The sequence below is a fragment of the Tauraco erythrolophus genome, chromosome 22 (genome assembly GCF_009769465.1).
Source record: "Tauraco erythrolophus isolate bTauEry1 chromosome 22, bTauEry1.pri, whole genome shotgun sequence".
NCBI classification, from domain to species: Eukaryota; Metazoa; Chordata; class Aves; order Musophagiformes; family Musophagidae; genus Tauraco; species Tauraco erythrolophus.
The window spans coordinates 1,297,933-1,320,504 of NC_141486.1; the positions used below are offsets into that span (position 1 = coordinate 1,297,933).

General features: G+C 47.3%; 1 non-coding gene across 1 annotated transcript; it reads left to right on the top strand.

The window, feature by feature from the left end:
- The first annotated feature begins 20,515 nt into the window (after positions 1 to 20,515).
- Positions 20,516 to 20,588, top strand: TRNAT-AGU (transfer RNA threonine (anticodon AGU)). The gene has a single exon. It is a non-coding gene; the product is annotated as a tRNA-Thr (tRNA).
- Positions 20,589 to 22,572: the final 1,984 nt, after the last annotated feature.

Sequence of the window (22,572 nt, forward strand, 5' to 3'; positions counted from 1 at the left end):
AAACACCTTGCTCCATCATGCTGTGCTCCTTGCTCAGTCCACTGGGTCCTTTACTCAGTTCTTGAAGTCAGGTCAGAATTAAGGTGGTTTCTATTGTGCATGGAAAATATTATTTTTAATCTACACTTTGTGTTTTCTTAATGATTCCTAAAAATACAAGGCTTCCTACCGGAGGAACTTAGCTCATTATTTCAGGGTGCCTGTAGTGTACGGGCTGTATTCCGTTGCAATCCTAACATTTTGGTTTTGGCAGGGACAATGTGTGAACCCTTTAAATGAGCATTATTTCCTTGGTTGATTTTTTACATCTGTTTTGGACAAGGTGGGAGGAAAGGGAAGTCCAATCACCAACCAACACCTTGAACGCTGCCTTGACAAGGACCGAAAAACCAAGATGTTTTCCTGTCTTGGGACACGTGAAATGCTTCTCGTTGATCTTTCTGTCCTTCTTCTCCATCCAGCCCAGGATCTCCAGTGCCATAAACACTGATGGAGCAACACCTGCTGTCAGTCCCGGATTTAATGAGAGGAACATCCATCAGGACTAATCCAGAGACATCAGCTTCAGCTCAGCCAGACACTCCTGGGCAGAAACTAGAGTTCCCTGGAGAGATACAGTCTCCAGGCTGGTTTTTGTTGGCCCCTCCCAATGGCCACCACAAACCGCAAACCACCAAGGGACAATGCGGCTGCAGTTCAGCAAAGTCTCCGGGTGACATTCCCCTCCCTGGGGAGCAGGGTCTGAAGCAGTTGTTGCCTTCACGCTCTGCAGGGTTTGGCATGGGTATTTCCAACTGGTGACTCAGCTCCTCGGGTTGCTGGAGCACTTGGGTTTCACTGTAGCCCCATTATTCTTTGTCTTGAGTGCCTCTACCTCTAGGCGATTCAAGGCAGGGCTATTTCTGGAGGCTTTTGTCCAAGTGGATGAGAAAAATCTCCATTCATGTGGGTTGGTGGGAACCCTGCGATGGGTTGATATAGTCCATATGTTTCTGCTGAGCTGGTAAGCACTAATAAGCTATTTTAGAAAATAGTAGTTATTAGCTTTTATCATGGAAAACTTGCATTTGTGGGACTCTATTTTTACCACTTCGTGTTACCACTGTTTCTACCACTAATTCATTGACTAGGCAAGGAAAAATGTTGTTCCCTTCATTGTATCTGTTATGATGCCAACATTGAGTTCATCGTGGCTCCGGCAGTTTCTTAATACGGAATTACTGTGTCCCATTTTAACTGGATATTGTCTATAAAACAGCACAGGCTGCTGAGCTGAGTAAACAGTGAAGGTGACTGGCTGGCCAATGGTTTTCAACGAAAACAAAAGGGCTCAGTTTGCTTGTGGTTTTTATTTGGGAAATTGTGAGAGTTCACCATATTTGCTAAAAACATCCCAGCAATGGCTGAGGCCTTCACGGAAATGATGGTGAATTCCAGAAGTTTCCCACAATTTTGGCTCGAAAAATTATTCTGACTTAAAAGTTCCTTATTTACTAATTTCTACTCTGCCATTTGAAAACATTTCATCCACTGATGTCAGGAAGCAGCCTGTGTGCTGTCGGTCTCCCACCCTCCCCAGCTCAGTCCCTGCTCATGGGCGCTCCCCAGACGGAAGGTCCTTCAAGCCAACTGGTAACTGCTAGCAGACATCAGACAGAACGAGGGTCTTTTTGAAAAGTGCACAACAGAAAACTGGAAACAAATCTTAACTGAAGCTAAAACTTGACCTTCTTGTTTGCATGATGGGGTAGGGTTTCAGTCACCTAACTTCTGCCTTGTCAAAGTTTGGTCTCTGGTCATCTGCGTAGGCTCCTGTGTAGGAAAGACAGATGTACCTGCAGAGTTGTTGGTCCGTCCTGACACAGAGCCAAATGGTCTGAGTGACCAGCAGAAGGAGCTGCTCTCTCATGGCTGATTGCAGCCACCAGGCAGTCAGGCAGCCAAACACAGACGGTGCTAATCCTGCCCTTATCACCACTCCCTGGTGCTGGTACCTTCTGCTTTCCACAGGAAAGGACTCAGGTACGGGGTGGACGCTGCCCATGCTCGCTGGACCCGAGTCCGCCTGTGCAGGAGGTGAGTTGTAGCCCACAGTACTCTGAGCAGATGCTGCACGTCCGTGCCACCCTCCGCAGGACGCCCACGGTTCCAGCTGTGCGTGCCTGTGTTACAATGGAACCCAGGACAGCATCGCTGGTGCCCGGGGACAGACGGAGACGGTTGGGCTGGGCACAGCGTGTTCAACCCACACGCAGCGTGCCCAAAGGCCAACACGAGAGCTCGGGGACACGAGCTGAGTTTGGACCCCTACACGGGCTGGGGGCTGCAGTCGATGTGCAGGGTGCCTCCCCAGGGCAGCCTGGAGTGATAACCTGCCTCCTCTTCCCGAGGTTTCCAGTGGAGATCAGCTCAGATCTGAGGCACAGGGTGGGAAAGAAGTTGTTTCTGTCTCATTTCGCTGTCTCCCCAGGGATTGTGAGCTCTTTGCACAGCCAGAGAGGATGATGCTGGGAGAAGGGAGTTGTGCACGGAGACACTTTCCTACTCTGCTGTTCCCAAGGCTTTGTACAGCCTTCCCAAATGGAGCGACACTGCTTCACGTGCCGTGCGAGCCACTGCTGGCTCCCATGCCAGATAAAGCCTGTTGCCTCCTTCTGCTGGCTCCACAGCAAGCATTTATTACATTGAGAGCCTACATGGGGAACAACCACCAACAGCCGTGCTCAGCACAGCACTGTGTTGGGCCTTTTGTCTTCAGGTTGCTCTTCTGTAGAGCATTAGATCAAATTCTCATGGACAATTAGAACTGGGAGAATATTAACAAAGGAGAAAATTATGCATTGAACATTTTGCTTGCAAAATTCACTGAATAAATTATTCAGATTTAATGTGGAAGAATAATGGGGGGAATAATTGAATAATGAAATCGTAAAATTAATGGGCTATTCTATTAATAATTTTACATCTTGGTCTAATACAATAGAATGAGGAACAAGAAACAAGAAAAAAATAATTTGAGCTTGTTTTGATGAAAACAGAGCAATGGGTCTGTTTATGAAACTGCGTGAAACTGTCAGTGCTTATGAATTTATCATGACCCCCATGATGCACAGTGCCTGGACGGGGCATTGAGAGTCCACATGCGAATCTCAAACTTCCACCTCTGTGATGACACCAAAAAAAAGTCGAAACAATCACCCGAATTTGGCCTGAACCCCCCACCCGTCCCTATGTATTACCCAGTAATTTTTAGGGCAATCTTGTGACCTTTCGAAGTTGACTTGCCATGAGGTTTGGGATCACATCAGTAAACCCTCAGGAAGGTGTGGAAGAGCCAGAGCAGCTGCTCCCAGCTGGGAGGCAGGGCTATGGAGAACGCCCACAGGGTTTGCTGGGCATGGGTGAAGCCAACGAGCAAATTGGATGATTTTCAAAGATCTGAAGTTAGGTGAGATGACCCCCACCTCAGGAAGACTCAATGGCTTAGAAAGACCCTTCAGGGCAGCTGCAGTGGATCATGGGTGGGAGTCTGGTCACTGAACTGCTCATCCCTTTGGTGGGTCCTGGGCATCCGTATCCTTTTATTTTGCCCGGTACAGTAGTGCAGACACCCCGTTTCACATCATTTACCCCAGAGCTGAGGTGGACCTGCCTCTGCGTGCGGCGGGAGGGCAGTCTTGCTGCAGACCCACGTAGCAAAGCTTACGTTTCATTTCATTCGTTACCATAACTGATGAACCCGCAGAGGGTCAGTATGTTCTTTAGCAATTAACTGAGCTCCAGAGACTGTAATTTGTCTTGTTCATGTTACAGCACCAAATGAATTTTGCTGTGTTTAATAATCATTCTAAAAGCAGATCACAGAGCCGGGAGGGAGGGAGAGATCGTATCAATCATTTGTTTTCTAACTCTTTCAAGGAATTTCCTACTGTGTTTAATTTCTTGCTGGTAAGTCCTACATGAGCCTCGGGAAGGCAGGCACTGCTATTATTATTCATTTTTTAATCATCAGAGGAAACTATTTAGCTGTTCTAGAAAATTAACACGCTCCCAAATTCAGGAGGAGCCAACAATTGGGAAAATGCAATTTTCACGGACGCTGTCATATTAGTCTAAATGATATAATTTAGGGCAGCTTCATTCAGGGATTTTCGAGGGAAATTTAGCTAAAGCCCTTGGATCCCTGCTGCAGAGAACCACTTTTGGGTTACGGGGCTGGGCCATTATCCCACTTTGCAAATGAGGCAGAGAGAGAAAAATTGGCGCACCCAGACTACCCAAGGGGTACTCCAGCCTCCCCAATCCCAGGCTGGGACCCAAGGCAACGGCTACCAAGGTGAGAGCACTTTTGTTTGTAAGGTACTGCACCTCTGTCCAGTCTCAGCCGGATAAGGAGGGGTGTTGGAAATAGCCACAGAGACACAGCTCACAAAATGGAAAGCAGACTACAATTTGCTCTGATTAAAGAGGAGGGGAAAAAAAAAAAAAAGAAAAAGAAAATTAGCATTTGCCCTGAAAGCCGACTCAGCTTGAAGGAATTGTCAAAAATCAGTGTAGACAAATCATCCATATTCTGTGGGAAAAGGCTGCTCTTACCTCATTCTGCCTGAACTCATCCGCTGGCACCACGCCGAGGTCAGCCTCCTGGGCTCAGAGGAAAATAGCTTCAGACAGGTCCTCTGGAGGAAAAGCACCTCCCTTCTGCCCACCAGCCTTGGCCATGTTTTTTAAAGTCTTCCCTTTCTGCTAACTACTCAATGCCCACTCGCAGTACCACACCTTGGAATTGGCATGGCAAAGAAAACCAAAAACCCTCCAAACCTCTTGATGATGCCCGTTGGAGGATACTGCCCTGCGTGATGTTAACAGCCCACAGGGAGAGCTTATACCATTCTGCAAGTATTGGTATCAGCAGAAAATGAAAAGGGCCATGAATGACTCAAATCATTGCTCCTGAGGACTTCTACCCTGAGCCAGGTGGCTTCAGAGCTGGCAATGTGTCCATCTCAATGAAACTCTGGCCTGATCCTGGTGCAACATGCTCTGGTTGAGTGACTGATGCTTCAGAGGGTGATGTCTACTCACAGCCATGCGCTCCCCCGTGCCTGAAGGCTTTATCTGAGGGCTCATCCCAGGATCTCAGCCCTGTGCACTGAGCTGCTGTCCCTGCGGCACTATACCTCCAACAGCAACGCTTGCAGGGAAGGCAGGGGGATGGAGGTGACCCAGCACCCAGCTCTGCTCTGCAGTGATTGCCATGGGTGCACCAGCCATCCCTTCCCGTTAGGGAAGCCTTCCCACACGAGCTGGGCTCTTCTCAGTGGGAGTTTCTCCTTGAGTTGATGATCTGGGTTTCTGCTGTGACATCCTGCGGACGTGACATGTTCCAGTGTGATGTAACTATTCAGTGACACCTGATAGGAGACATTTCTCACCTTGTTTTCTTCCCAGGCATCAAGTGTGCAAAATTTGAAACAAATAATCAGAAGGGAAGATTCCATAACAATGCTGAAATCTCAAATCTATTTGAAAAGTATTTAAATAACCTGTGTTTTTTAAAAATATTGAACAACTTTTAAAACAGCTCTTCCCTGTCCCTCTCCCTTCTTGCCATTCCCATGGCAAAGGCATCGCCAGCTTGGTCAGTGCAGGTGGCCCACGGGGAACACGCTTTCTTTAAGGCCTGGGGGCCAGGTTTGGGGTCCCTTTTTCAGGTGCACCGAGGTTGGGGTGAAGGAGAGCGAGCGCCGGGTCTGCACTAGAGGGCACTCGTGCCCTGCGAAAGTTGTGCTGATGTTTTCCAGAAAGATTTGGGTTGTTTCCAAGGCTGGAGTGGGACGGGAGCGCACAGGGGAGATACACGGCTCCTCCATGGGGAGAGAGAAGGGCTGCGATAGAGAAACCCCCATACACCTTTCTTCCTTCCTTCTTTCCTTCCTTCCTGCCTTCCTTCCTGCCTTCCACTCCCTGCCAAAATCTCTTCTGGGATCTGCAGGGAGATGGATGAAGTGCAGGTCTCACTGTCCTTGCAAGGACAGCCCTGTCCAGGAGGAGTTTCAAACAGGAGTAGGAGCTTCCTATTTCTTGGGCTTTTTCCAGCTCGCAGGGCTGTTAGAGGAGGGCACAGGGGCCAAGCAGGGAGGGTCAACCCAACACGTTAGGCCTGTTCAGACAAAAAATGAGTGGGGCACCCGGGTAAACATGATCCACTGGAGAAGAGTTAATGTGACTGCCCTAAGTGGAAATGCTGCTACATCAGCCTTCTGGAGACCTTGGGAAGGGCCAACAAGCACATAGAATCATAGAATGGTTAGGGCTGGAAGGGACCTTCAAAGGTTATCTAGTCCAACCCCCCTGAAAGGAACAGGGATATCTCCAACTAGATCAGGTTGCTAAGGGTGGTCCAGGGCCAAGGGTGATCCAGTTGATAAAGTCTACTTGGATTTCTAAAGGCTTTTTACAAAATCCTTATCAGAAGTTTTAAGGAAATTGAGAGAACAGAGGACAAAGGAAGGTCCTGGCATGGACTGGTAGTTGATAGCGGATGGAGAAGAGGAGTCGGAGGTGACTGGTCAGCTCTCATGGTGGGGAGGTCTCCAGCAGACCCTATGGGCTCTCTGCTGGGACCTGGGCTGTTCAACACATTCATGGCCTGGAGAAGGCAGTGAGCAGCAAAGTGCCAACGTTTGCTGGTGATAAATAGTTGCTCGAAGCAGTAAGAAGAGCAAAATGTGGCTGGGTTTAGGAGGACATTGCCAGACTGTGTGAGCAGGTTATGAAAGGGGGAGAGGAAATCTGCTGAAAATGAGTGTAAAGTGGCACAACTGGTGACAAACCCCAAGGGGCTCCAGGCTCACCACCACCACTTGGGAATAAGGCAATTTCACGAAAATACGAAAGTCTCTCTGCCACTGGAGCAGAATTTCACCCATCGTCCGCAGCGGTACCCGACACCACGTCAACCCTCTGTGGTGGGAACCACCGTGTCGACCCCCCAACATGCCACACATGTGGGGCCTGATCTGGCATTTGCTGCCGAAATCCAGTCCCACGGGGATCAGATTCCTCAGCGTTATTTTTACTTGCTGTCAGGGTTTAGTTGGGATGAGGTGAAGCATGTGTGGCAAGTACGCTCCCCGTATCGCATCCACTGCACGTCAGACACCAACTTTCCTGTCTGCAACCAGTTTATTTATTGAGGTGACCGATCCACCCGGGCTGCACTTGGAGTCTGGTGCTGCCACGTGAAAATCCTGCCTCAATCACCCCTGCCCTGCCCTTTCTTCAGGGGTAGAATAACAAATCCTTGTGCTGCCTTAGTAAAGAAGAAAAAAGGATCACATTTTAGATTCCCAAGGAGCTGGAAACTACATTGCCTGAATGGCTTCATTATTAACATTTTTTGCATTAACTGAGAAAACTTGAGGTGTCCCAACAGGGCTGTGGGTGGCCTGGGGAGAGGGGCAGGATTTGTGCTCTGCTTGATTAAGCGATGAGGGTCTGTGCATACAGCAGGCAGACAGGATGTTTTGGTAGATGGATATCTGCGCATTTCTGTACCTAAAATAAAATTTCTATACCTAAAACAGGCCCTGGCTGGTGTGTGAAGTAGTGGGTAAATATTGAGTTCATGGGTCCAGGTGTTTCTCACTGCAGGGATTTTCAGGGCTGGGCTTAATTCATTATTCCCCACCTGAGTCTGATGGAGTCCGGGCATCAGCAACCCCCGATGGGGCTGCAAACCCGATTTCTGGGCTTCTGCAAAAGCTCCTTTCATTAAACCCACCTACTGACCTCATTTCCCATGGCTGGTTTCTACCTGTGGGTGTTTGGAAGCTCTTGTCTCCTGAGCAGCTCTGTCCAGATGCACGTTGCGCTGTGCTGGCACGAACCGACTGATAAGAGATTTAATATGGAAGCCTGCTCAGAAAGGAGAGAAATAAGATTGTCTCAGCTGATAGTCCCAAGAACAGGAGCCCAGAGCTGTGCACAGGCGCTGTTTCACCCTGATATGACAGTTCTTCTCTTCTGATTGTTATTTTTTCTTGCTGAAGGCTTAGCCTCCTTACAGAGAGGTCGGTGTCTTCTCCCCATCCTCCAAGTCCCATTCCCTACTTGCTGGTTGCTGCTTTCACAACCCAGTGATTTATGGGCTTTCTTGTCCTTTCAAGACATTGGAGAACAGCTCCAAGGACATTCCTCCAGCCAGCTGCCTGGTTCTGCTCTCCATAATGGGATGCACATGCATGGGCTGGGGTGGAACACTTAGAGCAGAAGCCGTCCTCCTGCCCAAAACACTGTGATGTTTCAGTCTCTTTTAAGGAGGTAGGAGTTGGTATGAGAAAGACTGGAGATGAGGTGGGGATCGGAGACATAGAGACAACAGTACCACCACCGTTAGGACTTCCTTTCCTCCTCAGCCACCTTGCAGACCGCTCGCCTATGTTGGCTTCAGCCTGACCTGGTCATCTCGATGTTTCCCACCATGCACAAAGGGTAATATGTGAAGGACAGGGGTTAGTTCCATCGTGCCCAAAAGGATGCAGGCAGCTTTCAGCACACTGATGATACAACGCAGCCAACCCAACATTTAGTTCCAGGGCTTCCTTGTTAAGAAGTTCCAGGGGACATTACGTCCACCACCCAGCCTTGCCAGGCACCACCATAACCTTGGACACCTTTGACTTGATGGGAAGGAAGAAATATTCAGGATTATAGTGCTTTAACAGAGTATCCAAGAGTTGCCCAGCTCCATCAAGCCAATTCTCGGGCCAGGAGCAATGTATGGAGGTGAAGGACTGGCCATTACAGAGGACATGTGAGACAATCCCAAGGGAAGCAGCAGGGCCTCTCAGCTCAGATGGTGTCTGGTGCGTCAGGACATGACCTAGACACCCAGATTTCCTTGGTCTGGCCAACCTCTCGCTGCTCATAGCTGGGTGCTTCTGTCCCTTGTAGCCAGGGCGTCTTTTCACAAGGAACAACAAGACATTGCTTCTTCACAAGAAGGACCAGTTTTCCATTTAGTCACCGGGGTAGGAGGCAGGCAGTCCTTGGAGAGAAGAAAGGCCCAGGACTCAGCCAAGGCAGGGGGTGACAGGTCTTCCAGTCCCTGGGGCCAGGCTGGCAGAGACCTGCTGATGGCACTGCTGCCACATCAGTCAGCACGGGGAGCTCCGGCGTCCTTGAGCGGACTGGACAAGTGCAAAATGCTCTTTCCTTCACAAAGAGGACCGCACAGAGGGACAGGTCTGAGATCCAGCTGTATTTTAACGAGCTGGCAAAGCCAAGGACCGCAGTGTCTGCAGGGGAGCTCACTGCCTCAGCAGCACCAGGCGCTCGGAGCCGGCAGGTCCCAGCCCACGGAACAAGAAAAGGGGGAGCTTTAATGAGCAAAGCCCGTGTGTAGCTGCCATCTGCGCAAGCCGGGCTCCAGCTGGGGGGGCCTGGGGGGCCTGGGAGAGCATCGCACGGTCCGCCAGCTTCTCGAGAGCCATAAGAGGGCAAAGCGAATGCAGAGGGTCTTTCTTCCTTTGAAGTCTTATTTCACAAAACAGAGACAAAAGAAGAAAAGATTTGGAATGAAATAAAGGGTTGGGCCACAGGAAACTCAAATGGAAATATTTTAATTACTGCTCATACGAATGACTGTATTAGAGCAATATCACACTGGATGCAGTCAGAAAGTAACTCTCCCCCTCTGCCTCCTTACAGCTCAGGGACAAACGTCTTTGGGCAAGATGCTCTGTGCCTGCAGATCTGCGCCAGAACCATCTTCCTCTGGGCACTTAAACCGCCGTGCTGCGATGAGGCTGCAGCAGCCCCAGCCGGGCAGAGCCCCCCACCGCAGCACAAGGGCACGGAGACGGGGTCCCACACAGCACCACGTTCCTGGGGTCCATCCATGTCCCCTTTGTCTGAGCACAGCCTGACTCACTTCGCTGGAGGTGCCTTCACCTGCTGGAACCTGTCTGTGTCCTCTGAGCTCACCACAGCTTGGTACGTCCTGCTGTGCTGTCCAAAAGCTGCTTTGCACAGCAAGGTGGGACACGAACTTTGGAAGAGAGGTTGATGCCAACATAGACTCTCACACTGTAACCTTTGGAAGTTCAGTATAACGACCTCCCTCTCAGATTCTGCAGTCATGCCACCGCTTTTCCTTAGTCACGCCGTGATAACATGCTGCAGAAGGAAGCATGTATGTCCCAAAATACAGCTAATACATAAAGCCATCCTAGCAGGCAACCCAACAGAAAAACATCTCCAAGGAAGGTGGTATGGGAACCTCATGATATGTTCCCTAAAGCTCCAGCACTTGCCAGCTGCACAGCTAAGTGCAACCTAGCAGCCTTGCCAAAGCATGAGGAGCAAAATGAAAAGCCTGACATGCCAAGTCCCTGTGCTGACTGTAAGGCTGGTGATACTCTCTCCACCCTCCTCTGTCCCTGCAGAGATGCCTCTATGTCATGCAGTCATCTGGGAGACCTTCTGGAAGGGCTCATCCCCACGTGTAGGTCATGGCTGACCTAAGCCCATCTTGCATAAGCCAACATACTGAATCTCAGCTGTTAGCACGGCCAACATTTCAGAGGTCTGTCTAAACAGAGATATTAAGATCCCTGCAATCCTATCACCCTGCCCTTCCGATGATAGGCAAACACCTCTAAGTACATTGTAATTGATTGAGACACCATCTGTTTCTTCACTTATGTGAAGAGTTATTGATTTCAGGTTAATCCCTGGAGTGTTTATTTTGTAGATGGCTCGTTGTGAGCTTGGGCCTTCATTCTGAGATTACCCCGTCCGTTTGCTGATAGCTGCACCTACAAAGAGAGATCACAGATCCCCAGGCTGTACCTGCTCTGGAGGAAAGCCCTGGCTCTTGGCTTGTGCTGGATAACCTTCGTCAAATTGGGCAAACTGGGACTGCAAGGGCATGTCCCAGAGAGTAATGCCTGGTCCTCGCCTTTCACATGGAAAGTGCGCTGTTTCTTCCCCATAATTTAAGCCTGACGACTCCAAGCGAGACACATTTAATTTGCTGTCATGCTTTGCTCATTAAATCCCCTGAATTACTTTATTTACTAACATGTTTCTTCTAAATTACTTTATTACTTAACTAAATTTATTTATTTGCAATGGATGGCAGAAGAGAAAGACAGCCTTTCCTAACCACAACGTGATAGTGGCAGTGCAAAAGCCCTGGATTTTGGGTGCTGCCAGTATTATGTTGCATAAGCTCTGGACAAAGCAGCTAATGTGCCTCTCAGAAGGACGTTTCCCCAAACTCGGAGGCAGATTTTCGGATTACTTAATTGTCCCCAGATGTTGCTTGTCCAAATGAATACAAGCCAGACCCCCTCAAGCACAGATTTAGTGGTGTGAACAGCACAGAGTGAGCTATGGAAAGCCTGGGGCGATTCTTGCAGTATGTTATCTTCTAATTGGTGGGATTAACAATGGATTCTGTTGGAAGCCACTGAACTCTGAGGGACCAACTAAACAAACAGAGACAAAACAAACACTCCTTTAGCTTCTTCATTCCTACCAGTCATTCAGATGTGCAGAAGTTTTTTGTTTAGGTATTTTTTTTCTTTAATAGGGTCATTAGAATGACAGCAGCCAAGAAGAAGAGAAAACATGCTGGTGGCTCTTTGCAATGCCCTGAACAACAGTCTTTCCAAGAGACCCAGAAGGAGTTTTGCTCAGTGTTAAGACCAGAAATGAGGCTGTATGCTATTAGAGGGTCTGATGGGAAACACAGTTCAGGGACGGCTTCCTGGGGGGACCTACAAGACAGTTCTCCACCTAACTCTGGTCCTTCTAGATGAACAACATCTTGCTTAATCCTACAAAAGTGCCTGCTGCTGTCTTGAGAGTAGTTAGGAAAGATAGTGCCTCCAGCAATTGCAATAAGCCAGAGTGGAAATATTTGTTCAGGAATCAATGGTTCTACATCTACTTGGTGTCCAGTAAGTACCCAAGGGTTCATAATGGGGCCCAGTGAATTATACCATCAGCCACAGTATATAAGTCAGGGAGTCAGCCCTGGCAGACCCAATATTGAGTCAAGCTCAGCCTGCTCAGGTCATACGTCTTTTCTGCTGCAGATAAGAAGTTGTCTCCTGCCCTCCTGATCAGCATCGGCATTGCTCAGGCAATCAACATGCAACAGTGAATGAATTCTCACCGGGGCACAACAAAGAATTCTCACAGGCTGCATCTGTGGCCTCATGATGCAGTTTGGGTCAAACAAACTCCTATTGTTGCATCCCACCTATTCTGTCCCTAAAGTGTGTGCTTCTGCTGCCCACCATGAGCTAGGTCTGGGCCCTTGTGTTCAAGACGATAACGTTGGCATTCCAATGAGATTTTTACAGCACACAGTTTTAAATCTCCTCTTGAAACTGCATTAATTCTGCAAACTTACCATGTGGTGCTGTTACAGCTACAGCAGTTACAATCTGGAGTGAGTCTCCTGGAAATTAAACGGTACGAGAGATCCTTAACGTCGGGCAGCTGGACGTGTCCAGCATCACTCCTAACATATCTAGTGTAAATCTCATGGCACGTTACAGTGTGTACCTCTGCGCTAGACCATCTGTCCTGGTTTCCTCCTTTACACTGGGAATTGTAGAGCGGCAATGTGAAGGTCATCAGTGCAAGTGGGAGACTTTGCCACTGCCTTCAGCCTCGCCTCTGTGGGTTTCACAGGGGCAGATTTCCAGTCACAGAGTCAAGAATTTTCTGCAGTACCCAAGGGCTGCTGAGCTCTTCACCACCTTCTTGCTTTCATTTCTTTGTAGCTTATATTTGCAGGAAAGCAGAGAGTTTGCCAGATCCAGCCAGAGGAGGTTCTAGCATGAAGCATACCTTTCTGCCATTTAGCTATTTGCATTTGTTGCATTCCTAGTATTTACTTTTTTTTTTTTTCCTACAGAGCTGTGATGAGTATTTGAACTGTCAGTGGTGCTGTGCTTTCCCAAACCTTTCATCTGAGCCTTGACAAGCTGACTTTTTGCAGAAGTGTTAAACGAGGAGCAAACACCGATGGTGCCAGGGACCAGCACGGAAATTTCACCACGCTCTAGTTTGCATGATTTACACTGCTGGGTCTGATTTGTGACACAGCAAAATGACAGTGGCAATATTTGCTTATCTGCTTGCTGAAATACTGTGTTTCGCAGTGCTGAAGCAGTGCAGCACATACCTCTGCTTCTGCTGAAGCAGTTACTTGCATCAGAAGGGAAGTGTAAATCCTTATTTTTATGCACTTACATTATTAACCTCTCCTAGCAATTACCGCGTGAGAACCTGTGATATACTGCATCCTTTACCCTGGGGACAGGAAATTACTTTTATTTCTTCTCTTATGATTAACATGTAGATGAGCATTGAGACTTACTCAATAAACCAAAGTCATTTTTCTTCCGCAGCTAAGGCGAGTGCTGGGGGTTTCGACGTGGCTCAGAAACGGTTAAGCTCCTGTAGGTTAGCGACTCATCTATAATTAAGAGCATCTGTCCATAAAACATCCTCCTCTATTATGGGCTGTTGTGCTGACAGGTGCTAATGGCTGTCATTAGCGGAGGTTTTGTTCCCAGACAAAGACAGAGCTCGTTAGAGGCAGTGACTCTGCCAACCCCTCCTGGGACCAGGGGACCACCAGGCCCTTTGTGCGATGGCCACCAGCTCCCCAGAGCGGTGGCCCTGAGCTTGGGGTGCCCATGGGCAGAGCAGGCTGGTGGCCTGCACCTATTAAACGCAGATTGCCAGCTGGAGCGCAAACCCCCGTGCTTCTGGGAGGACTGGAAGTGGCTGATAGGATACTAAGAAATACCCATTTCTCTATGTTTCACAAGCGTTCTTGAAAATTCTTGGAAAGGCCATTTGACTTGTGCCTGCGAATCTCCTTAGGCCTGCACAGCACTAACAGCTACACTTTGTTCTCTGAACAAGTTGGGTTTTGCTCTTTGCTAATCTGAAGCGGGTCAAGGGTAAAATTTCGACCAACTTTGTATTCCAAGGGGGACTCCAGGGAAAAGCTACAGCAGCCTAAAGAGGGACAATGACATTCCAGAAATAACTCGTGTTCTCTCAGCACAGGGAACAAAACGGGCACCCTTGGAGCAGGATGTTTATTCCAAGCATCAGATGATTTTTTTCCAGAGCTTGAAGCAACTCTTACTGGCTTCCAAGAAAACTTTACAAGAGTACTTTAAAGGAAGCCAGTGACTTTAAGGCAATGGTCGCCACTGGGCTTCTCCCAAGCACCAGCAGGCAAGGAGAGCCTGAGCGAGTCAATCCAAACTTCAAGGTTCATTTTAAGGCCAGAAGGAACCCATGTAATACTGTATTAGCTTTTTCACCTTTCACTTATCTAGCTTCATTTTCCCACTGTCAGAATGATTAAAAAAAAATAATTTTCAAGTATGGCTACAAGAGCAATAGCAAGATCTGTTTTTCCTTTATGCATCAAAACAAATGTACTACTGAAATTTGCCAGGTTTCTTATAATTGATAGTATGCAGCTTATTAGCTTTTGGTACAATCGTTACCAGGGTCTATTCATGCCATTTACGGAGCCCATCACATGGTCAAGCCCTTGTTTGTTTGACGAGGTGGTCTCTCATCAACAGCATCACACAATTCGAATTGAAATCCGGGCTCCAGTGGGCTATTATTGTTGGCTTGCTAGAAATCCAACATGATGTAACAATTTCTTTTGCTGTAAATAAATAGCCCTGTAAATAATGTCACCAAAGCTCACTATTGCTTCAGGATGGATGTTTCCAGCTATGGAAAACAAACATCTTGGCTTTGGTTTGTTGCTTTATTGCAAGAGGTTCTGCCCATTGCGGAGCTTTGGCCTTTACATAGCAGTGGGAGGTCACTGTCCTGTGACTCCCTTTATATGACTTTTGTTCAGAAAATATTTTTGAAGATTGCTAAGATTATCCACGATTCATGCCAGTAAGGCCTAATTTGTCGTACACAAACATTTCCACTTTGTAGCAATTTCCCTGATCTCTGGGTAAAAGAAAAGAACATAGTGGAAGCTTTTATTTTCCATGAAAAGCAGAAGCATTTCAACTGTCAAGTTTTGCTTTTCATACTCCGCGTCTCATAGGTAAAACTGGGACAAGTCAACGGCATTGTCAAGCAGTCTGGATCAGAAAAAAAAAAAACAGGCATGCAGACAGGAATCATCTGCTGGGAGAAACAACCTAAAAGATTTTTTTTCTGGTGCTTAGATGGGAATCTATCCCTAGACTGGCATTGCCGAAGTGGTCAGCCAGTATTGAAGTTTGTTGCAGCTAAACAGATAAAGTTTAACCGACAGTAGCCAACACGGGTAAGCACAATGCATACTGCTCCATGAGCAAATAGCAGCCAGCATGATGGGATTGACCAGGGCAAAAGTCAATCATGAGAACTGGAAAAGCCAACTGTGTTAGATAAACACCTCAGCAAGATAGGGATTGCTGGGATAGAGACAATAAGAAATACACATTTCATCCCCAAATTGTGCAGTTACATGAAGTTTCCATACCTGACCGTACTGAATTCCTCAACGCTCACAGTCATCACCATCTCCCACCAAATTCTCTTTATCCTGATTTAATCACTAACAGCTGGACAAGGTGGGCTGGGTGTCAGAGCCCAAGCAGCCAGCTCCATCAGGACTGCTTCTAGATGAGCACTGAATCATGCCTGGCAGCAGGATGACCTCTACATCTTGTCACATGAAGAAGATGGAGGATCTATTTCAGAAGAAAAGTAGACTTATGTCAACAGCCCAGGGGAGCATCGTGCTCACATATAATGTATTGGTGCTGTTTTCAAACGGAAGAAGTATCTCATGTAGAAACGCTGGGGAGAGCTCTCTATCTTTTTGATAATTGAGAGTTTCTTAGAGTAGAAGCCAAACCTGGCTATAAAAGCAGCTTAGATCTAGACAATAAACTGCAAAAAAACAAATCAAGAGATGGTTCCTCATTAGCTTAACTCTCACTGAACAGGAAAATCCAGACCTAATGTCTTCATTAACAGTTGTGATAATGATCCTGGACAAACCTTTCATCAGGACTTGGCCAAGGCACTGTATGGAAGAACTTAAGGACAAGATGTTTCAGATCCTTCATACTCCACCAGAAGAAAGTTCCTTTATTATCAAGCCTGTAGGTAGCAGTGGTGGTCTGCACTGCATGGACCTAGCAAATAGATTAGCATTCACATCTCATTTAGCAATTATTATCCCTTCTAGTCTTCCTCGTTTCTCACAGTAGCATTCCCATCAGAGGCCCTCAGAAGCATCCTCCCAGCACTGCAGCAGACAGTTTTGCTTTGGTTCACATGGTCTGTGTGGCAGGGCAGGTGTCCATGTGTGCTTTCCTACTGGTCCTAGCTGCACTGCCACAATACAGCTGGCAATCTCTGACCAGCTGGCAGAGGATTATCACAGCTTTCCAGGATGGAGAAAGCCTGGAAATCTGGAAATCTGCTTCCTTTAAGGTACTCTTGTAAAGTTTTCTTGGAAGCCAGCAAGAGTTACTTCAAGCTCTGGAAATCTGGCCTAACATCACTTGTCTAACTGGGCCAGATTTCAGTGTATCCATGAAGGAGGCAGATTTGCCTCTAGGCTATGGGAAGTAAGCTGTTTGCAGGAGAGTTAGTGGTAAAAATGAAATAACTGCCAGTTTTGCACCCTCCAGGCACTTCATCTGAGGATGAAGGTGTAGTCCTACCTGGACCGTTGGTCACAAGGTAAGATGCAAACCTCCTGCCTGGCCTGGGTCTGATCTCAGCAGCCGTTTGCTACCCAAGAGGAGCTAATGCAGAAGAGGAGCTGTGCCAGGCGGGGCTCCTGTGATGGGCAGGGATGCTGGCAGGGGTCAAACGAGAACTGCAACGAGGGGACAGTGCTGTCAGGGCCAGCACTGGCTCCTCTTCCAGCGCTCTGTAGCGTCAGGGGCGAAAGTACAGGTTGGCAGCAGCAGCTCCTGGTGCCTTCGCTGACCTGCTCGTAAAGACATCAGCAACATCTGCTTTCCAGGACAGCCCTCGGCACTGCAAGGGTCTAGCACTGAGGTGAAAATATCAAAACTATCTCAGGAAACACTGACTTTGAGAAATGCAGTTGCAGCAGAGTTTTACTCAAGAAAGCAACCAGACCACCTTTCCAGCACCGCAAGCCTTTCGCGTTCACACCACTCCATCACTTTCCATTACCAGCAGAGTTTATTTCTCATCAAAGTGCTTCCAGCATCGGTACACATTCAAACTATATTATTTTTCAAATCAGGGTCTGAAAACAGCGTGTACCAAATTGTTTTCCCTGTTTCCTTCTGCCAACCAATGTCTCTCATGGCTCAGCCATGTGTTCCCAGGCTCCGAGCCCAGCTGCTCTTGTAAACCGCTCTCCAAGCACATGTTCTTACATGGGATACTCATTATTATTTTCAGAATTATTTTATTGGTATATGTCCTCACCGCATGCCCCCAAAGGGCTGCTTTCAGCAGGATTTGTACAAAGTTGCTTGATTGGCTTCAAGCTTCTTTGTGAGTTTACCCAATGCCAAGCTCAGGGCCTGAACCCATGCCAGGTAATTCATCATTTCTCCTTAAATGCTACAGACAGAACCACGCTCTTAGCTTGTCAGATAAAGGCCTGAGAATTGCTTTTCAGCCCACCTAATGAGGGTTTGTGTTTTTCTACGCTTGGGAGGATGGATGGTCTTAATTTCCGATTTCTTTCAAAGAGAGCTATTTTCTTCCACAAAAAAAGACCCAGAATAATAGATACAATGTGGCTTATTCTGAGTCACCCTTTAACCATTTGTACTGGTGTTTTCGCTTTGTACATCTTCCAACTAAGACCCTGAAATTCAGAGTCCTCTTTATCTGCTGCTGTACATTTTCCCCTGCCATGAGACATTTCTGTGCCTGTGGGCTTCATGCAGAACCAGTATCCTCTCCCAGACGTTCTACAGACTGACAGAGTCTCCATAAATATTGCCCTCAAATTTGTGGTGCTTCAGACCAGGCTTTTCTACCCCAGATCTGCAGGACTTGCCTACTTGATGTGAAGAAGCCAAGGCATAGTGCACAAGGAACTCTGCAGGGAAAGAGCTTGCTTTCTTCTGTGCCTGGAAATCATCCAAGCGACAGCCCAGTGCACAACACGAAGGTGGAGGCTCTATAGGAGGTCTCCCAATCAGCCTGGCACATATTTATCACTTCTATATGAATATTCATGAGGATGACAGACAGGGTTTCTCTTTGACCAACGCTGGTAAAATGCTAAATACGAAGTTCTGTTCCGCTCCCCTGCTTCTTCCTCTCTCCACACTCACCCCACTTTTGCCACTGTTTCATCCCCAGCTGAAACTTAGACAGTCACATAGACCATTGGATTCAATCTGTTTCCTGGAATTTGCATCCTGAGGGCTTACCAAGGGAGGATCTTTTTGTTGATAAAGCAGCAGGGAAGGGAGGAAACAAAAGCTGATCCATTCACTGGATGCTGCCCTCCTGCCACCTCTGCGATGAGGAGGAGAATGGGCTGAAGCATCCCTGCCTTGCTCGCTGCCAGTGGACAACCCATCTCAGTTCACCTCAGCCGAGTAAAACATAACCCAAAAAAGCAAATTCATGGTTCTCAGCCGAAAGAGCTCCAAGCAGTAAAGGCAGATGATGGAGCTACAGCTGACGATTGACTGTACCACTGGGCGCGATTTCAACACTGAAACAGGGAGTCCAGCAGTATCTCATTGATGGAAGTGATGGGTAAAATGTTGCCTTATGGCAAGAAGGTTTCCACTTTCCCATCTTTCCTACACGCTGGGTCAGACAGCAGCCAGATTTGGGCAGGCAGTGCAGTGGCTTGAGCAGCCTCTGGAGCTGCAACAGCTCCAGCTGCATCAGTGACAAACTGGCAGAAACAAGGAGAGCTGGAGGCAAGACTTTAGTTGGGTGCATATTTGGCCTCGAATGTGGCAACAGCCACAGGATGGAAAGTTGCCCCAGATCGGGCACCACTGTGCAGTGACACGTGTCCATCCACGGGCAGCTCGGCGTCCCTCGTAAGGCCACGTATCCTGACCATGCCTGACACAGCTGGCCACTCTGGGACGGTGCTTTCATCCCCTGGGAAGCCTTGGTGTACGTGTTGTCTCTCTTGATGTCATTTGAAGGCAATTTCTTCTGCAATCTCATTGCCTTTGGTTTTAAAGGAGAACGTTGTCATTCTGCCTGGCTGGCTGCGACGCTGTAACAGGGCACAAAGTTTGGGAAGTGTTGTGATGCTGAGGATGGACACAGAAAGAGGAGGAAACTGCAGATTATATCCATGAAAATCTTGGCACGGAATATCCCCTTTCTCCCCCATTCAGGCACCAGCTGACATGATGATCACTGTCATGATCATGACAGTACATGATGCAAACGTGATAAAGCACACCATGATGACCACTGGCTGACAACCATCACGTTACTGAAAACTCGCAATGAGTCCAAAGCAAAGGCAGTGTGCTGTAGCAGGAAGAAAAAACAAGCAGCTTGCGTACACCAGCAGGCTGCGAGTTGTGCTGCCCTGTGGGGAACAAGCCCAGACTTCACAGAAGTCCCAAGAATCACGGTTGGATTGAGGTTGGAAGGCACCTCTGGAAGTCATCTGGGCCAACCCCCCCTGCTCAAGCAGGGCCACTCAGAGCTAGCTGCCCAGGACCATGTCCAGGGCAACGGATCCTGTCCATGGCCATAGCCCCTCTCCAAATCAGATGGACCCCACAGGCCTTTGGAAGCGCTACAGACACCATCTTGTTAGCAAGGCCCAAGGCAATGGATCATGTCCATTGCTGTAGTCCCTCTCAAATCTGATAGACTTCGTAGGCTTTTGGAGGTGCCACAGTCACCAGCCAGCCAGCATGACCCAAGGCAATGGGTCATGTCCATCGTTGTAGGTCGGGCTGCAGCACCTCGACCAGGTCCTCTTCCCACAGGCTGAAGGCAGAAATGTGAAAGTGCACACACATCAGCCGTAGTGCCCAAAGCACATCGTGGACTCCTAAGAAAGAATTTGCATGTTTGAAGAGCCGAGAGGAAAAACCAAATACACAGCTGATTTCCAAAGGAAAGCAGCAGGATGTAAAGAGTTATTTTTCAGAAACTAATTCCTTCTTTGATAAATTAGTGCAACAGCTATGAAGAGGTAAAATATCATTGCTTCTTGTTTGTAAACTTCCCAAGCTGCTTGTCTGGGGAAAGGGGAGCCATTCATCATTCTTGATGTCCTAGCAGGGATGAGCTGGAGGAGAGCAAAATCCGGGTTTGGGTCAACCTGGTGTGCTGCTGGTTTTGTGACTCTGATATTTGTGTTGGTGCCAGTTGCAAGGAGCATGGAAAATCCTTGGAGTAGCACAGTCTAGCAGAGCAGATTTTGTTTCACTTCAGAAATAACAGAAAGGATAATTATATGAAATGTTCACAAAGGAAAATAGACATAAAGCTCAGAGGCTCCATAGCTCAGGGGTTAGAGCACTGGTCTAGTAAACCAGGGGTCGTGAGTTCAAATCTCACTGGAGCCTGGGGGCTCTGCACCCCCTGCAAAGACCTATGGCTTCATCTTTCTGTTTTTTTTTCCAAAATGTTTCTGGCATCGTTTTTTTGGAGCATCCACCCCAGTCCAGGTGAAATGCAAACATCATATAGCACCTGTACCGAAAACCAAGCAATGAGAAGCAGAGAAAAATAGCAATGGCCGGAGTAAAACCCTTGAAAGAACACCTTGAAATATTTTTGAAGTATAGCAATCAGAGATAGGAAATAGCTAACAATGGGATTTAAAGCCTTCTGAACCCTGCAGACATGGCGAAGCTCATTGAAGAACAAATCTGAAATGGCTGCAAGATATTTACAGTCAGATCTGGTTCATCTCTTCATACTTCAGCAGGACAATCAAATTATGTCTCCAGAGCTCAGTAATTATAGACTTGGATGAAAAAATTATAAATACAGTTTGTGGAGGAATGGTAACATTGGTCTTCTTCAGGGTTCTGCTGGGGGGAGGCTGGAAAGTTATCATTTTTAAGAAAAAAAATAAAAGCTGTTTTGCATCTTAAGTTCAATGAGCTGCCATCCAGATTTATGTGATTTCATACCCTGCCTTTGCACATTTCTCCTTTTTTTGTTTGTTTTCGAATAGACTTTCTATTTTGTTCCATCAAAATGCCCCAAACCAGTGATGTAAAAGGAGATTATGAATTTGAAAAGGGACTTTTCCATATGAGGGAAAGAAGGCTCAAAAGCCTGAAACATTTTTGTCTTGTGGAGCTGGACACTGGGTGCTGGGAGTGACATGATGCTTTGGTCATCCCTCTTCAGCCTGTTTCCTTACAGCTCTGTTTTCCCAAAACAGCAAGCACATTACAGCTTTGGTGGGTTGATGTGTTTTCTCCACATGAGAAGTGACCTGCAGGAATTTTCTAGCTCTTCTCTGTATATCTCCCAGTAAGGCTAAAGAAACAGAAGTCAGCAGGATTCCTATTAATCTGCAACCTAATAAACCAGCACAAGTTATTGTTATTGTAACCCAAGATACTGGAAAAGGGACAGATTTGTTTCACTAAAAGTGAATTTGTTTCTAGGCTGTTGTGGCTGTACGTCTATTTACCCTGTCCCTCATTCCTGCTCATCTCTTTATTTTGCTTTCATCTGACACTGCTGAGCAATATCCAAAAAGATCTTTGTGGTTCAAGTTCACTTTTGTGATCAGGCTCATGTTTTCATCTAAGCTGAGCCTGGTAGTGATGGAAATGATCCTTTGAAAAATTAATGTCTTTCATCTCTATGCAAAAATGACAAATGTTCAGGATATGTTTTGCTGAATTCTTAATCTACACAGTACTTAATATAAAAACTCTCTCCCCAGCAACCCTGCTGCAACACATAACACAAAACATACTGATGCTACTTGTTAAACGTGGGCCTGGTGGAAAGATCACTTTTAACAGTGCACCTTGGACCTGCCCAACCTAAATCCCTTCGTATCCATCACCCATCACCTTTTTCTCTGCTGAAAACAGGGCTTTTCAAAGATAGAGCTCCTCAGGAGGGGCGGAGAGGGCAAAGTCATTTATATCCATATCCTGAAGCCCATGTAAATGTGGGAAGGAGGAAGGGCGTCTCTTCATCTTCATCGGCTCGTGAAGTGGAAACGCTGCACGTGCTCAGGGATGCAGGGAAGGTTGTGAGCTCTGCCACAAGGCGTGTGACAAGGCTGGGATGCTTACGGGTTTGCTCAGGAAGAACTCTTGCTCTTTAAAGTCGTGACCTGCCCTAATCTAAATCTAGACAGTCTTTTATTGCTTTGTTTAGGGAAATTTAAAGGTATCTTCCTGTATATCCTAGAAAATTTGTTTTTCATATTTTCCTGAAAGCTTCAGAATACTGTTTCCATTTTTAAAAAACATCCTGGACGCTGTGCATTCCGCTGGGATGCTTTTCATTCCTGGGTCTCCCTCCAAGAGTTACATCAAGCTGGACAGAGAAATCATTTATTCTAACATAAAC